Source organism: Pseudorca crassidens, chromosome 8 (assembly GCF_039906515.1).
Source record: "Pseudorca crassidens isolate mPseCra1 chromosome 8, mPseCra1.hap1, whole genome shotgun sequence".
In the NCBI taxonomy this organism is placed as follows: domain Eukaryota; kingdom Metazoa; phylum Chordata; class Mammalia; order Artiodactyla; family Delphinidae; genus Pseudorca; species Pseudorca crassidens.
The window spans coordinates 47,338,079-47,359,076 of record NC_090303.1 but is presented as its reverse complement, the minus strand read 5'-3'; the positions used below and the strand labels follow the sequence as shown (position 1 = coordinate 47,359,076).

The 20,998-nt window shown below is 43.3% G+C and overlaps 1 long non-coding RNA gene across 1 annotated transcript; it reads left to right on the top strand.

The window, feature by feature from the left end:
* The first annotated feature begins 1,747 nt into the window (after positions 1 to 1,747).
* On the top strand, positions 1,748 to 20,471 carry LOC137229036 (uncharacterized). The gene is made up of 5 exons (XR_010945507.1): positions 1,748 to 1,877; positions 6,086 to 6,229; positions 9,810 to 9,890; positions 18,176 to 18,256; positions 20,073 to 20,471. It is a non-coding gene; the product is annotated as an uncharacterized lncRNA (long non-coding RNA).
* Positions 20,472 to 20,998: the final 527 nt, after the last annotated feature.

Genomic DNA, 20,998 nt, shown 5'->3' with positions numbered 1-20,998 from the left:
GATCCCTACACTTCCTCTACTGTGAGCTAGCTACAGGAGGAAAGATCCTGTTTCTATCTCTTTCACTCTTGACTCCACAACACCTAGCACATGCACTGGTGTATCTGTTGCTAAACACATATGTTTTGAAATGGATAATAATTTGATGAGGCAAGAGCCATCACAAGTTACTAAGTGAAGCTATATCAGTGGAAGCCAAACCCATAACTGACCCCAAAACCCCTACTCTTGACATCTGCAATTTACTGTCCATTGCTGAAGATTCTTACACATTCCAAAAATTGCACGGATATTTTTTAGACATGTGATATATATGCTTCCTGTGCTCAGAGCTATAAATAATTCCAAGGACAAGGCTCACTTCTTGCCCTAAACCAGCTTACAGCTTAGTGGAGGAGCTTTCATTTTGCCAACACGTTGCAACTCACATTCTCTTTAAGTCCTTTCAAGACTGAGCTGAGAAGGGATCCTTGACAGTTTATCAAGAATTTGGTAACTGCCAATTCACTCCTACCGGTCCACAAGGGGCTTAATGGCTGAGGCGCATCATTATAATCCCAGTGGTTAGATAGGGCCTGATATATAATAACAGGTTTAAGAATCACCGAATGAGTAAAAGAATAAATGAATGGGGTTTCCCTGGTGGCGCAGTGGTTGGGAATCCACCTGCCAATGTAGGAGACATGGGTTAGAGCCCTGGTCCGGGAGGATCCCGCATGGCGCGGAGGGGCTAAGCCCATGTGCCACAGCTAGTGAACCTGCGTGCCACAACTGCTGAGGCCTGCACGCCTAGAGCCTATGCTCCGCAGCAGAAGTCACAGCAATGAGAAGCCCACGCAAGGGAAAGTGGCCCCTGCTCTCCACAGCTAGAGAAGGCCTCCGCACAGCAACGAAGACCCAACGCAGCCAAAAATAACTAAATAACTAACTAAATAAATAAATAAAATAATAAATGAATGAATGAACAATCAAATAAGTCAGGTCTTGGAATAAAGCTTTGGAAACTGGGTCACAGCCTTAGTAGGAGTTCTCCTCCATCACTAAACAGATAAATGACTTGGTGACAAGTCCCCTAAGGAAGAACCAGCCCCTTAGACACACATACATGCTGGCCAGCCTGCAGAGCCAGTGGAGCATGGGGGCAGGGAAAAAGAGGAGCAGGGCAGGATTTTAAATGATTCTCTTCTGTGTCCTCAGGTTTAGAGGGGAGATGCTATGGGGCAGACACACCCATGCAGAGTATTGAGATGGCTTCACCCAGCCCTCTACAACCCCAAACCTGCTCCCTGAGGCACACCATAGAGGTAGGTAAAGAAATAAATAGGTAGATAGATCAATGTAGTGTTCAGCACACATTTTCACTACCTAGAAATAAAACACTTTGGTGGCATATTATTAAAGTATATTAATAATTACCAACATGAATATTCAGTTGAAACAGATATTTGCTAGTTTCTGTACCTTTCAAAATCAGAACCAAATATCTGAACAGAAACAGCTATCTAAACAGTATCCTTTTTACACACACACACACACACACACACACACTCCTGAAATTTTCCTCCCTGCTGCCAACTTGTTAGTTATTTGAATAAACATTATTTCTGCCTCCCGTTTTAGTACCAAATAGTACCTTGTAGTCAGTTAAAAAACCTTTGTCAAAGTTAGAGTGTGGTATTATTTTGACAGCAGACAGTCCTTTGCTTTTGTGTGGAATCACTGTGTTGCCTGAATTTTGCTTTTGTGCAGACAATCAGCAGGTCATTAGCAAACTGTACAAATTGCCCTGGACTCAGGATGGAACCCTGGGGACCTGAAGCCGTAATTGAGAGAAGATATGGTGTTGCTGACAGTTACCTCTGATGGCAGTTTAAAAAGTATGATTGCAACCACATGACAGCTTAATACAACAGATCCCTGAGCTGTTCACATGGCAAATTCTGATTAATGGTATCAATAATCATTATGAATTTTTAAGTTTTGGTGGAGCACTCCATTACCTCCTACTATTAGAGGACAAGACTAACAAGCTCTTTTATGAAATTACCATGTTTATCATTATTTTACTGCCTCTGGTTTTACATATTGGTGAACATGATATGACCTATAGTTTATTCAAATTGGGGGGGGGGGCAGGAGTCCTGCTGCATATTTAGAGGTTCATGAAGAAACTTTTGCATAAGAAAGTGAGAGTGAGATAAACTGAAATTCAGTTTATGAGCCAGAATTTGCCATTTTACACATGCACATATGCGTGTGTGTGTGCGCGCACACACACAGGATAAGGTCTATTTCACTACTTCCACATCTGGCAATGATGTGGCCATAGTGAAAAGCTTTCAGATTCCCTCCAGAAAGCCCTTAGGCTGCAAGAAAAATCATCCTACATCTAATAAACCCATCTGAGATATATCTCCCATATGGTAAAACCCTGTTTTGTTTTATTCCAACAAATTGGTCCTTGGATTCCTCTCACAGCTGTTGCTACTATTGTTTAAGCTATACTGAGCCCTGGAATGAGCAAGGTGCTGCGTACAGCAACAGTCAGGATCCCTGTATCACTGGACTGTGCAAGCATTAGGTGATATCACCTGTGAGGAGTACTGAGCACCCAAGGTATTTAAAGGCCTGATACATAATAAGCGCTTAACAAATAGGGGCCAAAAATATTTTTTAATTAGAATATTCTGGGAGTTTAATCTCAGGAGAAAAATGGGAATAGGTTCCTAAACCAGATTACCAACAAGAGAATAAGAAAGCTGAAATAAGCAAACAAACAGATAACTTCCCCCTTCACTATTCTCCATCAGTTTGGTTTGGCTTGAGAAACACTGGTGTGTGCCCAGCACTGTAATAGCACAGGAGACACAAAGACAAATGTGGCCACTCCCTGACCTTCTGCTGGAGGAATGACATACCTGGGATTCTTTCCAAGTGGGGTCTTTTACCACTGCAATAGCATTTAGAAAGTTTATTATATATAGCCATACAGGTAATATAATCCCATGAAAGGAAAGCATTTGCTCTTCTTAATAGTTTCTTTTCCAGCTCTATTGAGGTATAATTTACAAATAAAATTCTAAGATATTTAAAGTGTATATTGTGATGATTTGATATATGTATACCTTGTGAAAGCATTCCCCCATCTAATTAATTAGCACATTTTATCACCTCACATATCTATCTTTTTTTTTCTGGTGAGAGCATTCAAGGTCTTTAAATATCTCTAAGAGATAGCAAATTTTAATTATATAACACAGTGTTATCAATTATAGTCAATATGTTATACATTAGATCCCCAGACGTTTTTACCAACCCCTCCCTATTTCCCCCACCCCCATCATGACATAAGTTAATTGGCTTTTTCCTATTTGCAGGGGGTCTCCTCCTTAATTTATTGCTCCTATAAGTAGAGGAATTATCTTTTTATTTTGCTCTGACTCTACCAGAATTGGTGGATGTTTCAAATATGCTCAAAATAAATAAATGTGAACTAAATATACACTCAATTAAAAAATAAAGCCCGTTACAGCAAGCCTATAGTTATAATGCTTACCTTATATATGAAATACATCATATCCGTCACCAAAATAAAATTACCAGTATCAGGAGATAATTCTAATCCTTTTGGTCTATCTGGATGCATCATCTGCAGACATATGGCTAGATTTCCTCAACACTTTGAATTGTTCAATATAATCACTAGTCTTGTGGGTGAGGTTTTCGCCCCCTCAAATTCTCCTTTCCATTTTTACCAAATTTCAGCAAATTCCTTTCTGAAGTTTCAGACAGACAAGAGGTCTTGCCCTCTCCATATTAACCATGGGCCATTTCTGGTCATCTTGGGATTGAGGGGCTCACACTTCCTTCTCCTCCTCCTCTCCGTCTTCCTACTTTACTAGCCTTGTTTCCCTCTGTTTTATTTTCCTCCGAAGTTTTTTCCCATGTTTTGAGTATTAATTTAAAAGCTCCCTTTTAACATGCTCTAAGAAGAGCAAAAAAAGAATGAAAGGGCTAGAAGGGTGAACAAAGAAGGAAAAACAAGAATTTTGAGGCTCCTCAACCTTTAACCTCAGTTCTCTTTCTGTGGATGGCCAGAAATGGATGGACATTTTAGAAAGACTAACAGGGGGAAAAAAACTGCTAGGAGGAGAAAGAGTGTTGGAGAGATTCCAGGAGAAGAGACGTTGCTGAAGGAAGGAACCCATCTCAACTTCTTCCTTCTTCCTCTAATCTATTTCCACAACTCACCTGCAATGGCCCTTGTACTCCTGTTGGGATTGAACCCTTTGAAAGCTAAGAGTTGATAGAAAGGATAAATGGCATGAAGTAAAATTCCACTTAAAAAAAGAATCCAACATCCCCAGGGCCTCTAAATTCATCGCCTAAGTGTTTTCCATTGCACCCCACCCACTCTCCCAGGCCAACACACACCACCAGGCCATCCCACAACTCAACTTCTGGTTGAGCCAGAAGAGCACTGGAAGTTTGGAAGCAGGGCCAGAAATCCAGCAGAGCCCCAGGCTCAGCCACCACCTTTACAGTGCTGAGAATGCACCATCCCCAAAACAACCCCCAGAAAGCTGGGGGGGGGGGCGGTGAGCAGCCACGAATGTCAGAGGCAATTTGGGTTGGCACCGGGGATGCCTCACCCACTTTCCCAGAGAGCTCCAGTCTTTGCTATGTCAGAGGGCGCAAGAGTGTCCTGACCCTGCCTCCCGACTTCCAGTTAAACCAGAAGCTGGACATTCAGGGGAAGGGCCAGGAATGCGGCCAACCAGGTGCAGGGACATTATTGCCACAGTTTCCATCATGGCTCATAAGCACAATCCAGGCCATACAGGTGTGTTTGTTGAACAGAAACATTCTGAGAGTCTGTTTAAAAAGAAAATCTTCTGTTCCAGATTTTGAACGGTAATGGCTCTCCTTTGTTGTACTATATGTGAGCTAGACTCTCCATGCAGTAGGTCATTTAATTCTAACAAGCACCCTATACAGTAAGTACTATAAGTATCTTCCCTTAGTGTGTGAGAAAACTGGAGCTGAGAAGAGTAAAGCAACTTGATTCAAGCTAGTAAAGGGACAGATACAGGATTCCATTCCACATAGATCTGACTCCCAAGCCCACATTTTTAATCATCATGTGTAGAAAACCAAAATTCCACCCCTTTGAGAGTACTCTTCCTAGATAGGACTTTAAGGCATTTTGACCTTGTTTTGTTAGGGGAACAGAATTCAGTAGCCAGACAGCACATAGTTTCCTATATCTGTCAGTGCCTAAGGCCAGAAAAAGATTCTAGAAATCAGATAAACAAGCATCAGAGATAATCCACTCACAGAACAGAACTTGAGGGAGTGTGTGGGATGGAGTGTGAATTCTGGGTTCAGTCTGGCTTAGAGTTGATTTGTCTCAAGGTTAAAGTCATTCCCTTGTCTTTCAGGAGCAGCCAATATATGAAGATAGATCTCCCATGAACTTTAGTCACAGCTCTAAATAAACAGACAACATGCTAACATATGATGCAAGTTCTTCCCTTTCCGAGTCACATTTTTATGAGAGTATATCAAAGTACTAGGAAAGTTCTGGAACTTCCTGAATAAAACAGTAGATGCAAAAATGAAGACAAAGTCAACACTGCCTTTATGTCCAGTGGCCCCTAGCTCCTAATGTAAAAGCACCCTTATGATTTTACAGCAGTTTCAGTAATAAATGTAATTGATAATTTAACGTAATTATAAAATAAACATGTTGAGACAGTTTTTCTCCTTCCACGGAGGCCTTACGAATTCTCATGATGATGACTTTGGGGGCATTAGGACTATTTAGAAAAGATTCTAGTCAGCCCAAACTGCTATTATTACTCCCCACTCCAAGTACCCATGGGTTCCCAGGAGGCTTCTATTTGTATATGTGGTTATCAAGGGAGCTTCCACTTCTGGTGGAGAAAGAATGGCAGCAGGAAGCAATCAGTTAATGTCCCCACTCTCTCAAGACCTCCCAATCCAATTGTCAGGATTGCTCTTCCCTTGGTGAGCTATGAGCTAATAGCAGGTGTTCACTCCCTTACCCCTTTCTATCCCACAGGCTCCTCCAAGGAAGAAGGATGCCCTCCTAGAACAATGGTCACACGAAAAAGGCAGAATGAAGAAAGTCAAGACCATGCCTATCCCAATCTCTCTCAAAAACGCAGATACCTAAGACCATACCAAATAGGTCCAGGCCTACAGGGTAAGCCAACTCCCTATGCAATGTAATTTAGAGAGAATCAAAAGATCCCGAGGTATATATCCCCTGCTATTTTCATTTATTCATTCAGTCAGCCAATATTTATTGAGCACCCATGTGGGGGGTTTCTAGAAGGTGGAGATACAACGGTCCTAGGTGTGCCAGATTTAGCAAATTAAAATCTTGTATTGATATTTGACCTGGAAACTCCAAATGGTCAGCAAGAGATCATGCCTGACTACAAGGAACTTATAATCTAGGGCCCTATGCATTCCCTAAAAAATTTTAAATCCATTAACTCCTTAATGCAAAAGCTGATTTATCTGATTAGCTTCCAAGTACACAGAGTGATGGAATAATACACAGAAGAGGTTCGTTTTTAGGGGAAGAAAAGAGTTAGAAAGGTCCAAGACAAGGCAAGCATGAGTACAATGTCACAGAGGAAGTAACAATGATTGACCGGGGACAATGCAATGACTCTGTGTCCCCAGTTGGGTGGCAGGGGGTTGGGTAAAAGGATCCTAATGAAGAAATTATTGCTGAGAACTCAGCTTGTTTCAACTGCATTCCAAGTTAGTGACAAGTTAGTCGAAAATGTTGTCAAGGTTGGTAAACATTTCAATTAGACCTGAGCAGAAAGCATCGAGTGGGATCCCATGCCAACTTATGGTTTGGGGTGGAAACCATACAAAATGTGGTGGTTTTATAGGGTTTGAACCTGAAAGCAAGCAAAATGTGGTGGTTTGAGCTGTGTTTTTCTTGGAGTTTTTTAGGTACTCAGGCATAAAAATTCACAGTCAGGCTTGGGAGGCCCAATCTGAAACAATAAAAAGTTTTCACACTATCCTTTCAGCAACCACAAGAAATAGTCTTCCAAGAGAAGTTGTAGACTCTAGTTTTAATATCTTTTAAATACAGTTGATAGATGGACTAGCTAGGCCATATTTATGTAGCAAAAACTGATTTTGATATTTGGAGGGAGGAAAGAAAGCTGTCTTTTTCTCGACCAATATTATCTACACAGGAAAAAGAAAGCAAGGGTTTTTATGCATGTCACTGTGTTAATCATAAAACTAGTGAATGATTAGTTCCATTGGCAAAAGTTTCTTGGTCAGCCTGCTGTGAGCAACTCCCTAACTTAAGTCTGGAGTGAGAGTGGGAGGAGTAAAATATTTATTTTATATGTCAGTTATTAAAGCCACTTCAAATCCTTCATGGAAATATGAGGAGCATAAATAAATAGGAAGTGGCACAAAAGAAGTGGCAGAAATGGAAAGATCCACTCGCATGGCAAACCTTACCATTTCCCTCACTAGTTATTTAAAATTCCATACCCCATATCATCTTATGCCTGGTGCAAAAACAAATTCCTGTCTCTCCGTTTTTTTTCCCCTTTCCTTGATCTCCTTTGTCTGAGCAGGTAACTGAAATGCCTCATAGGAACATGTGAGCGTGGGGTTAGGGCTGCACTGGGCTTTGAGTAGGACTGATAGCATAGGAGTACCTTGCCTGGGTGTAAGAACATAAGCTGCATGACCTTTTCTTGCAAGCAGCTGTGAGGCCCATTCTCTGGACCTGCAACCATGTAAAAATATTTACTTTGTTCTTTAGTTTGAAGAGCCTAATATCCCTTCATCATCAATGGAAATTCTATTGTTCCCACAATGGTGTGGAAATTTCTTTTTTATTTTTAAATTTTGTATTGCTTTATTTTATTTATTTGTTTGTTTATTTATTTTTGGCTGCGTTGGGTCTTTGTTGCTGCGCGCGGGCTTTCTCTAGTTGCGGTGAGCGGGGGCTACTCTTCGTTGTGGTGCGCAGGCTTCTCATTGCGGTGGCTTCTCGTTGCGGAGCACGGGCTCTAGGTGCATGGGCTTCAGTAGTTGTGGCACGCAGGCTAAGTAGTTGTAGCTTGCGGGCTCTAGAGCGCAGGCTCAGTAGTTGTGGTGCGTGGGCTCAGTTGCTCCGCGGCATGTGGGATCTTCCCGAACCAGGGCTCGAACCCGTGTCCCCTGCATTGGCAGGCGGATTCTTAACCACTGCACCACCAGGGAAGTCCCTGCTTTTATTTTATTTCTGAGGGGACTAGAAGAAAGTTTATAAACATTAATTTCGTTTACATGAGCAGAACAGCAGGAATCATCATTATTATCACTTAACCCATATATTTATCGTTATTCCAGGAAAATCTAGTTAATTTGGACCTTGTGCCTTTGAAACATTTGATAATTCCAAGATGCCAAATCAGCTTAACTGTTCCTTTCGTGGAAGAGAGTTTACAAATCTAATTAAATAAGCTTTGCAGGGGGTGATTAATCTTAAGAAAACAAACTGCTTTCAAACACTCCAGTAATAACTGTTACTGACAATTAATGAAATGATTACAAAGAATTCTGACCTACTTATTGAAGCAGACCCAGTTATGAGGGCTCAGCTGCAGAGTATTGGTCCCTGGCTTGTGTAAATATTTTCTGTACAGTAGGTTACAATATTCTGTATTCTCGTATATCGTGGTTTATACTGCTCTTCCATCAGATTAGCCTTCCGTAGTGAGGGTTTCCCTGGTTTTCTGTTCAAGAGTTGTTGAACCCAAGATACCAGTGAAACAAGCCTGAATGGTCTTTTGAAGATGTTTATGATCCCTCCAATCTCTATTGATGACTTTTACATATATCCTTTTACTTATATCCTCTAAACTCATTGAATAATTGGATTCATTGGAAGCCCACTTGGCCAGGGCATTGTGATAGTTGAAACCTAACTGTTAACACTCATACAGGTAATCCAAATCACTATCCAAGGAACATGCGTATGCCATATGTTGAATAGTAGTATGGTCAAATGTCTAAGGATTGGACAGGTCACCCAACTTGTCCATGAGTTCTTCAGTTAAAATGGGAAACTTACAGAAGATATTTTGTCCTGAATATACAGAGTCCACAAGCAAAACTCTTCATAAAGTTACTTATGGGAATAAATGTTATCCTCCTTTGAGCACTCTCCTTGAGGGATACTAAGTAGCAAAAGCTAAAGGTATAAGAATTCATCCAATTACAAGTCATTTACAAATAAGAAAAACAGAAAGAAAAGATTGAATATTTATTCATTCAACATACATGTATGGCGTATTTGCTGTCCATCAGGCTGAGTGTGAGCTCTGAGAAAGAAAGATAAATACTATATTATGCTTGCCACAGCTTATACTCTAATTAGGGAGACGGATAAAAAAATCAACAATGACAATAAAACCTACAAAACAGAGGCATAAAGACAGATACCTAATTTCAAGCATCGGAAAAGACTCCCAGGATGGTATTACTTGACCAAAGGTGGAGAGGTGAGAAGTTAGCCAGGTGTGCAGTGGGCCAGGGAGAGCTTTCTAGAATAAGGGGATAGCATATGCAGAAACAGAAACCAAAAGACCTTGTTAAGCTCTATATTAATGTTAGTGTTAAGCATTAGCTGGTATTCTTTGAACATTTACTTTTCATAAAGCACCTTGTTAAGCTTTTTATAGGCATTTATTTCACTTAATTCTACCATTACCAGATAAGTCAATTCTGTTGTTATTCCAATTATACAGAAAGGAAACTGAGGCTCAAGATTATCCAGCAGTCTGACTCCAGAGCCCTCCGTGGTCACCCCAGGTTCTAAAACTCCTCAGGTATGGCAGACTACAAAGTGCGTCTTTCCTCTATAGGCAATGGGGAGCCACTAGAAATTTTAGGTGGATCCCCTAAAAGTAAGTCTAACATGTTTTATGAGAAAAAGACCCCCATTCTTTGCCAAGTGTTGTGGGTTTTTTTATCTGTTGATTCAATACCTTGATTACTTCTGGCTGAATTTGATTTCTACCTTGTTTAGAAAATGATCAGTGACTTTAAAAGGTCCTTTTTTGCATGTGAATCATAAACCCCAGAATCAGGAAGGAGGTAACAGTGATGCTGTTTCCAACAAGCAGGAATGGGTACCTGCCACGTGTTACTCAGATATGCTGTACAGAAACCAACGTGAGTTGTCACACTGAGCATACATGGTAGGGTCCGTCATTTATACCTATTCTTGTGGGGGTGGGGTCATATTTCTAAATCCAAGTACTTTAAATCTGAATACTTCTTTGCTTTTAATTGATGGTTTTTAAAGGGCAAGATTTGCTTAGAACCATGTTAAAGATAGAAGAGTGGAGCTACAGTGACCTAAAATGATCTAATTTTCTAGAAAATTACTACTTTCTGCAAGCTGCATAAACTTTAATTAAAAAGACAAGGAGGTCTATTCTCTCCTTTTACACACATGTGACATGCTAGGCTCTTGGGATTTGGTAAAAGGAAAAGAGCAGATTGAAGAGATTAGAATTTTTAGCAAAACTCTAAATATAATTAAGATATAATGCTGATTTCCATCTTTAAGGACTAAGAAGTAACCAACATTTGTTGCTTTTCCAGAGAGTACTTTTGACTTCAAAATATGCATAAAGTTAGCTTACAAAATGAACTGTAGAGGCAGGTTAAGTCACAAGTAAGACAATGCACAAATCAGCTCATGTGAATGTGACCACATGTTTTTCAGCTAAATATCACCAAAATGAGCATTCCTGGGATGTTTAATGCAATGCTTTATGTATCTGTATCCAATAAAATATCTCTAACATCCTATCAAGAAATATTGTGGTAGCTTCCACAGCAAATTTTCTAGAACTTGATTTTAATGGTTGCAGATTTAGAGGAATGGATCAGGGAAAAGGGAGGCCACTAAACTGAGAACAGACACTGAGTCTGAAAATAACCTCAGCAATTCACAGGACACAGTCTATGACCACTAAAGATTTCTCTGCCTAAATAATCCCTCCTGTGGTTCTTTTTCCTTCACCTTCTTTCTCTCCTTGCCCTCTTCCTTCCTGAACTCTCTCTTTCCATTTTAGTCCTCCTTCCAAGCTGTGCTCCCAAGCTAGTTGTCTAAAATCACTTTAAAAGGACACATTTGATATAAAGCAGTTTAATGTACTTTGTCCTACTTGTAAAAGCATTTGGGTAGCCTCATTGTCAGTGTGATTTGGGCTGTCATGGAGGCTGGCCCGCTGAGGTTAAATGAAAATCAACTGTTATAGGGATCACTGGAAGGAGGAAAAGTTTTTTAATGAATTCAGATATCTGCATGTGTTCCTCCCATTCTACAAGTTCTGAAGAAAACTGGGTGGCAGCTGTAACTTCATAAGATGCCTCTTGCAATATAATGATGAAGCTATGACAGAAAACTGAGAAATAAGGATGTGTATATAGCACAAATGTTTATGTATACATTACTTTTGTTGAGTATGTAGCTCAGCTCTACTAACTAAACTGATTGATTAACTCTATTTATATACATGGGAAGTGTTTGAAAAGCACTGTAAAATTGATCTGAGTGTATATATGCAAGCAGAGTGAAATACTGTATTGTGTGTATAAATATCAGGTAGCATAAAATAAAATACCCCTGTAGTTGTTTGTTTAGGGACACATTTGGATTGAATGAGCATTATAACAAGCATATCTTTAAAAGCCACAAAAACATCACACCTTTTAGTTTTAATAAAGTCTAGTTTTTGGCAGTTCTTTTATCACATCTGTCATCTCCTAAGCTTTCCTTAGCCAAAGCACTCAGACTTGAATTTTGAAATTGTCAGTATAGGCCTTCTAATCTTTAAATCTTAAATTATCTAAGCAGATTAACAACCATTATTCTATGCCTACAGGACTCCAGGGTAAAAAAAAGCAAAGGAAATACAGCTTTTTTTTTTTTTTTCCAGGCAATTAAGCTCCTGTGGAGGTTGCATTGGGGGCATGTATTTGAAACATGGTCTTAGGTATTTTTGTAAATAACCAGGTAAACAAGATGAGTACCTTAACTCCAGTATCCAGAGCTATAAGACAAAAAATGGCTCTATATAAGAAGCTTAATCGTCCAGCTTTTAAATAAAAAGTTATTCATAGATCATACTGACACTTTCCAATTTGCCAACTGGCCATGGTTGTCCTGAAGCCAGGAGAGATATCGCGAAGAAATACTTTAAAAAAAAAAAAAAAAAAGGAAAAAACATTAAAGGAGGGGGGCTCCTTTGCACAGCAGTGTCTATCTGTGTGGTGACCTGATTTCTGCTATGATCTCCCTTCGGAGATCAAAGCAGGATTAATGTGATTCTTTACTGTTTGCGTTGCACATCTCAAAGCTCTGGAGACCTAAGCAATAAGTACAAATGCAGCCCCAGAACACGGGAAAAACGGAGTTTGAATGGGGAGGGTTAATAGCGCAAAGGCTAGCTATGAAAAGTTATTTGGGATTTGAGAAGCAATACAGAATTTAGAGTACTTTGTATTTTTAAGCACACTTGCTTTCTGTTTTTTTTCTGGGGCAAGGCTTTTGGCTAGTTGATGAGGCCAGCACTGAATGTCATATTAATAAGTCTCCACAATGACCTTCTAGCTCATTTGGAATGTTTTGCAGCTGCTAGTACACATGAAAAGGGAAGGGAACCCTGCCGCATGTTTTCACACGAAATCACTTTCACCTTGCAACTGGCATTTACGCAGAGGATTTAAAAGAGGGTAAAATCTTTTAAAATACCAAAATGTTGAGCTTTTGTGTTTCCACCGCGTGTGGCATTCCTGGATAGTGGAAACCCTCAAGAGCGAGTGTTTCTACCATCTTTCAGAAGTGCTTGTGCTTTGTCGAGGAAAAAGGCAAGTCCCCTATTCTTGGAATCTCTGAATGTAAAGGGGAAAAAAATCGCTTTCGTTTTTAATGCTTAGTGTATACACCTCTTGGAGGGGGAGAAAAAGCTCCCCTCCTCCAAACTTGACTGTGATTTTTAGCTGCGTTACTTAGAGGAGGGCGCGCCAGAGAGTAGCTCAACGTGCAGTTTTACAGGGACTCGGTACTCCGCGGAGAACCGGATTGCGGGGGTGGGAGCGGAGGCTCTCTCAGCGCCGGGTGTGACCCCCACGGTCTCCCCTCTTGGTTTATACAATTTCACCCCAAACTCAACTCTTCCGCAACTCTGCACGCCCAGGCACACATACACCCATAAACAACGAGAGGTTCCCAACACCTAAACCCCCTTCACCCAGCTGAGCCCTGCTTTTTCCTTCGGGCAACTCCATCGGGTTCACTCTTGCCAGTTCCTCTAGGTTAGCACTCGAAGACCATTTCTGTCCTTTCACCACCTCCTCCCGGTTTCCCCTCCCGCCCCTGGCTGGAGGCCACTCTCCAAACCGGCCCACGTTTCGTGGCCAAAGCCCAGGAAATGGCTCGAGACAAAGACACCGCAGGATGGACCCGGGAGAGAGGTCTCGACACCACCCGCCACTGGGGAACTGGGGGTCCTTCCCGCGCTCACCCCCGCCCTGGCACCCATAGGGGTTCCACCTCCTTCTGCGTAACGTCCATTACGCCCGTCCCGGCGGAGCCGCGGGGAGCTTGGAGCCAGGCTCTTTCCAGGGCAAGGGGTGCGGGGGTGGGGGTGGGGGTGGGAGTCCCCTCTGCTGGAGCCCAGCCGCCCCGCGCCAGCGCCCATGCCGCGTCCCGGCGGTGCCGGACTCCCGCCGCCCGCCCCAAGCTCGTACCTGGAGGGGAATTCACCGGGGAACCTCGTGAATTGCCTCAACTGGAAAAGCAGCCGGCCCGTGAAGCTTTTTGTCCGGAACACAATTCCCAGGGCCAAGGATAAGGGGAAAAGAATCTCTTTCAGTGCTTAAACACTCTACATTCACCTCCAGTTGCTTTAACCACAGCAAACACAAGCAAATTGGACGTTCTTAGGCCGTTTCTTTGCTTTATGCAGCTTCATCTGACGGTGTTGTTAATTGTTTTCTCATTATCATGCGAATTTGTTAAGGGGGCATTTTCAGCTGGAACTAGGATTGTTTCGGAATCAGTAACGAGAAATCAAGGATGTGTGGAGAGAGTTACCCGAAAATTCAACTGGAAAAGTTCGGAACATCAGTATCAACTCACTCTCCGCCCTTCTCTTTTTCTGATTTTACACTATTATTCTCTCGGCAATCCTGGTTTGGCCAACGGTTACCTATTACTCGGAAACAATCTTGTAGCTAAAAACATAGTAGTTAGAGACCCACGACTCAGTTAAACACTGTTAAGTTTTAAAATATTGCCGGGTGGGTTTTCTTTTTTTCAAGTTTAAAGTACCAGCTGAAATCTTAAATACAATTCGTCGCTGTATTTGAAAAGCCTTTATATTATTGAAAGTTTTCTAAACGCCGGGATCTGACTTTGGAAAAAAAATTAAAGTTAGAATTCAATAAAAGTTATTTAATTGTTAAAACGTAGTGGTGGTCTCACGAGCTTTATAGTTTCTGTCAGGACGTTGCTAATGTTTTTATATGTATTCTAGTGGTTTGGATTTTTTAAGGAAGTTTTCATTTTTAAAATGTCATATTTTGGGCATGATCCCTTAAGTTACTATTAATATATGATCTTTTTAATCTAGCAAAGAATCTAAATTTTAAGGAAGGGAAGCACAGGCTTCAGTCTCTCTCTGTTTCGTGTCCTTTAAAGGCGCTGTGCACTAACTCTTTTGACTTGTATTTGCCAACTTAGAAACAAAACTTCAAAGGTAGGTTTAGAAAATTAACTTGAAAGAAAGAGGGTGACTTTTATCTATTGAGGGAAAGGAAGGTGTTTAAATCAGCTAAGATCTACAGGGTAATTAAATTACATAGTGTCCTAAAATATATAACACAGGGAGAGGGCTTTAAAACCTATCCCATCTAACAATACATATATGCAAACTAGTAAGAAGTCCATAACGCAGCCAGGATTGCCTGCAAATTATATTCAATTGAAACTCTGCTAAGAGTTTATCCTCCACTGTAGTTTGGAATTGTGTGAAGGCAGGTATGTACGGGATCTATGTATATATAATTCTTATACTTTATATATATTTAGACATACGTTCTTTTAAAATGTTTATGTGGTTAGTCACTTTAAGAGCATCAAAATAAATTGTACGTTGGCTTACACCATCTCCCAGGTATTCCCAAACACTGATGAACAAAAATCTGTATATCGGAAATGAAGAGCTACCCATTTAAAGGAAAGAATGGAAAGGGGAACTCGATTTATTCTCATTTGTTTATCGCTAGACGTTCCCCCCTCTCTGCAAATTCATTTGAATAGCTTTCAAGCCGGAAAATGGAAATGTGTCTCCTGCCCTCTATTTCAGCGGCAGCAGCAGCGTCCTGGCAACAGCGCAATTTTCTATCATCAAGGATAAATGGCATCGAACAGAACATTCTGATAAAAAAAAAAAAAAAAAAGAAAGAAAGAAAGAAAGAAAAAAAAAGCTTCAGCCCAAGGAGCCCATGATTGCTGGCCTTCCTGTCTGTCATCCCTTTACAAAATCCTCTCCGCAAACCTGAGCGGCATGCTGTCAGAGCTAATAACGTCTTCTGAAGGGGCTTGCTGGGGGGGGGGGGGGGGGGGGGGGGAGGACATAGTCTTCCGTGCACAATGTTCCCATTTATTAAATCGAGTGCTTATTTTTAAATTGCAAATATCTTTGTTTGGTTCACTGCAAATTAAAACCAAGATGTAGGAAGTTACATGATGCAACAATTATTCGTGTCATATCAGAGAATCAAACCCCTCTCTCGCCCTTCTCTTGGTTAAGGTCGGATGAGGGGGAAGGGGGAACCTAGGGGAATCCAGGGCAGGAGGTTTTTTGGTGGAAAAATACAAATCCGTTCGCCCTGCAGGTAAGCTGAGAGTAATTGAAAGCCAAAGGAGCGATACCAGGGAGAACGAGCCGACCGAGACTCCGGGAGCGCGTGTGGGCGCTGTCCTCGCCGCGACGCCGCACGCGGGTCAAGCAGAGCTCCCAGCAGAGAGAGCCACGGAGCTTTCCCGCGGGAGACTTTGAACGTAATGGTGGCTATTTCTCGCCTACTGCGATTTCTTTCCAGAAAAGGCTATTCTGCTCTAAGGAGATGGATCCCTGGGGTCCCAGTGCCCGCATGGGGGGCCCTGGAGAGGTTCGGAGGACACCCTGGAGGAGTTCCCCGAGTTGTATGCTTCTGCAGCGAGGCGGGGGCTCAGAGCCGAAGAGCAGCCCCCACACATACAGGCGGGCTTCCAAATGCTGTCCTTGGTTTTTCTCAGCGGCCTGATGCCTGGGGGTGGACGGTCGGGCTTGACTGGTGACGGGCTCTAGCGCCTACCGAGTTCCAGGGCCATCCACGCTCCTGCGCTTTGGACTGAAACCCCCACGGCCCGGGGGCGGGGGTGGGGGGCTCAAAGCCAGTGCAATGGGGAGCAGCGGTGTTGACCCTCTCGTCCTCTCAGAGCGATCGCTAGGGAAATTTTTACCTCGTTGAGAGGGAGAGATGAGGGAAGGGATCTAAGGGAGAATCAGATATTAATATCCTTTAAAGCAGGTCAAAAGAAAAAGAATAATGGAGAGGTATGTAAAGCACCCCAAAATGCAAAGATCCTAAAAAGAAGTAAGAGCCGTGGACCGGAGTTGGGATCGGCAGAGATAAGGTGGGGGTGAGGGCGGGGCGGCGAGTAATCAGCTTATTTTGTAAGGAGCTCCGCGGATGAGAATGGTGGGAGGAGGGCAATGATGGGGAAACCTTTGCTTAATGAGGAAACCTAATTATTGCGCATCTGGAAGCCTTGGTCCCAACTACGAGCTGAAGGCGGGTACCCCCCAGGGAAGTAGTGCGCATGCCCCAGTCGTCGGATTTGCATGATAAGGTGCACACGTGAGCCAAGTATGGCGGAGGCCGGGGCGGCGTTGGCGGCCAATAGAACGCTGCTCTTACTGCGTCTCCGGGTCACATTGACATCGCGGTCCCCCCACAATAGGCCTTTGAAACCCACTTTAAAAATAAAAGGAGTGTTTTAGTATTGATTCTCGCCTTGGCACGCTGGATTCCTGTGGAAAATAGACATATTTTCTAACTACACATACATTTACTACAAGCAAGGGTTAAAGTAGTCAGAATTTAAGAAGGAGAGAGGAGTCTGTTCAAAGAGCAATGACAGGAAGTCAAGGAATCCTGAGGACTGCTGCCTTTAGAGCCCTGAGATTTGTGTCAATGTTTTATCTCCCGAGCCTGATCTGTCACATGAAAATCACTCCTACCTCATTGACCAAATGAGTCTCAGAAGCAGAAACATTACATGTACAGGCCTGGCTTGAGAAAAAACCCAAACTGACTCTTTCTCCACCCCCATCCCCGGACATCATTGTTACTGGGCAGGCAGAACACCTGTGGCTCCACCCCTCTCCCTTTCCCAGACACCAAAGTGGCCTGTGTGGCAAGATCCATGGGTTAGCACCCACATCTGTGAAATGGGGCTAATTATAGAAGGGCAGAAGGAGCTAGAAACGTAGAGACATGACATGGATCTCCAGACCCGCTGGGCCTCTTCCACCTCCATGCAAGCTCTGAGGTTGGAAAGGATGAGATTGATTCTCTAGGGCTGCAGAAAGGGTGGGCCAGCTGGGAAATATTACCTATCCTGCCCCGTCTGCACACAGCACTGCTGCCTGCCCTCACTGCAGCACCGTCCTGACAGTTACCAACCACCCTGTACTCTTCCCGCCATATATCGTTGCCAGAATTACTGCCCACAAATGGCCCTTTAACACCCCTTAGAGTGCTTCTGTCTGTGACAGGAAAACTGCTTGTTCATGTCACTGAAATAAAACAGGTGGGGATTATTATTTGCAGCTCCTCTCCCCTTTTGTGTAATTCACAAGCCTCCAATGTAGGATTAGGCTTCAAATGCATTTGGTCAGGTACATACTTTTTAGTGCTCATTTCAAACAATGTGATGCTTAAAACCATCCCAGCAGTGCCTCTGTTTGTCTTAGGTCTTTCTCATCCTCCAGACCCTTCCATTATAACATAGCCTTTTTCTTTCTTTCTTTCTTTTTTTTGGAAGGTGTGAACCAGAGTTCCACCCCAGCCCTCCAAAGTGCAAGCTACTAAAGGGTGACTTCAAGGTCTTATCTGTTAATCTAAGGTCAGTAGTATTTTACCAATAAGTATTAAGTTGACATACTGTTAAACCTTTAGCTGCCAACATCCATGTCCATTTGTGAAGGAGATACCCACTGAACCTTCAGAAGTGCTGGTTGGTAGCCTCTGAATAGAGAAAAAGAGGTTATCACAATTGTGTTTTGGGGTTGCCTTTGCAGAAATCAGGCTTTCTCCTAAACTGGCCCAATAAAATCAAAAGAGCCTTCAAGATGAAATAGCCATGTTGTTTAAAATACTTCTTGAACACTGAATTTGGGGTTTTCTTAAACTGACTTATCTTTGTGCTTTAGGAAAATAATGGTGTATTTGAAAGAAAATATAAACCTGAAAAAAAGTCCATCAGCCAATCAGTAATTTTCACCGCCCCCAGTTGAAGCAAAATCCCTGTCTTGGGAGTGGCTGTGATAAGTGAAGGGGGTTTGGGGTAGCATTGAACTAACATAAGTCTCAAATTCATGTCCCAGAACTTTGATGACAACTCGCTGTCATCTTTGAGAAAAGACAAGACTAGCAGATGGGAGTCAGGTGGGAAACACTGAGGTGCAGACAGGACAGTGACCTGGAGCCCAGCCTCCATCACAGCTTCAGCCTCTGGAGCTGCTGTTTCCAGGGATCCTCTCAGCCTTAACCCAGACTGCCCTGCAGTCTCTTTGTCTCCCATCTGTGCTGACCTTAGGGTACTTTCTAGCTCCTGCCTATCCCAGCAGGTGAGGCTGGCCATTAGCTCTTTGTGCCGGCCGGAGTGTTGGAAAACCAGCTGAGCTGGGAGCACGTCCTTCCCATGTGGGGCTGTTCCCCTCTTACTTAAGTTGGGGCTTGTCAAGTTATAGGGAAATGGCAAAGGGGGGTAAAAAGGAAGATTATTGAGGACAACTACAAAAATGCAGTTGATAGTGCGAAGGCTTCTGGAAACCAATGCTACCTCCTCCATGAGAACCCTGAGAGCTATGCCCACAAATCAGCTGGGGCAGAGAAACTTCCTACTCCTTCGTATTTTGGGTCTTCAGGAACCGAGGTAGTTAGAGGGGTGGGGGAGATTCCCTTTCCTCTAGTGCAGGTCAGCCACGGAGCGAGAAGGTGGCTAGGGAGCTCGGGACTCTCAGTCCCACTGAGACTTCTCCAGGCTCCCTGCCTCAACATCTGTCCCTGTCTGCTCTCCTGATTAAACTCCAGTGCCTGGGACCCTCTGACCATGCTGTAGGTGTTACTCTAAGGACATTAAAGGTGCTGCAGGAAGCTTTCTTCTATCTTCCCAAGACTAGGCAGCTAACCCAAGCCAGTCCTCAGGAGAGCAGGGCGATCCCACGTTGCCTCAGCTGGCGTTTTCAAACACCGCGGATTACAGGCTGCATCCTGAATATGAATTAGCCTTCTGCGCTGGTGTGACTTCGCTTTGAAACGCAACTTGTCAAAGTGTGGTTTTAATTAAACGTCTTCCGGCCACGAAAGAGTACATGTTTTGTAAAATATATCCTAGCATGAAATTTACTTCCACGATCTGAAATTAGGTACCTTGTAAATGTTTTCATAAAAAAAGAAATAGGAAGGGTATGTGTGAGAGAATGGAGCCGTTCATACTCGCTGCATTCATTTAAAACGTACTGCCAGCCGGCCCCGGTGCCGGACAGGTCCCAGGTCGGCCTGCCAGTGGGCCGGGACAGAGGAGAGACAGCGCGCTTAGGACACGCGAGTGACCGAACCCGCCCCGGCAGGCGCGGCCCAGCAGCTTTGGCAGTTGGAGACAATTCAGCAGTCAGGCAAGTTAATCCTGAACTGATTTGTTTCTGATCCATCTGCAGGACGCCGGATACCGCTTTCGGCTGCCGCTGCAGACACCTGCCTCCCTCTCCACCCCCGGCCGCTGTGCCTGTCGCATGAAGTTGGAGAGAAGAGACGGTAGGGTGAAGAATGGCCCTCAGCAGAGTTCCAGACAGCACTTCACATCTCGACAGCTAAAGTTCTCCTCTAAGAATTCCTGGCTAATATTTAGAACATCAGCAATGTTGATCGATAGCTGTCCTAACAGACTGTCCAAAACTGTCCCAAACCAATCTCAAAGCTTCCTTGGACGGAGAAGGATCCCCATGAAGGCTCTTTGTCACCTACCTGGGGGCATCTAACACCCACGTAGCCCTCAGAGAAAAAGGACCCCATTTCCCTGCATGGGGGGGGGGGGGGGAAGAAGTCTGCTCACGTTGCGTCTTTCTATTCCATATAGAATTAAGAGCTGGGCCCTTGTGGGATTCTCTTTTCCTAACTACTCTCTGAGGATCCCGCCAATTCTGCCGGGATTTGCTGGGTTCCAGTAAAACTTGGCGCACGCGGAGTGGGCTGTGATGGGAGGAAAAGGGAGGGGGACGCATCTCCTTTCTTCCAGATAATTGGGACCCGCGAAACGAGGAGGGGGTAGCCCTGTAGGGAGAGTTATTTACCGTCCTCCACCTGAAATAAGCAAGACCAATAACGAGCCGCGCTTTTCTCCCTGTTTACTCCATCCCCATTCAGCGATTGGCAAAACAGACCCTGAAGGCAAAGGCAATAATTGCTCCGCGCTCTCCTGACTAGGGAAGTGTGTAGGCATTCGAAGTGTACTAAAAATAAACGGAGGAGCGAGAAAATGAAAAGGGGACAGAGTGACAATTTGCCGCAATTAAAGCGTCTGCGCATGTTGCCGGAGGAGCAGGGACCCACAGTGGTTTTTGTTTTCCCAGGTCTGATGATGTGA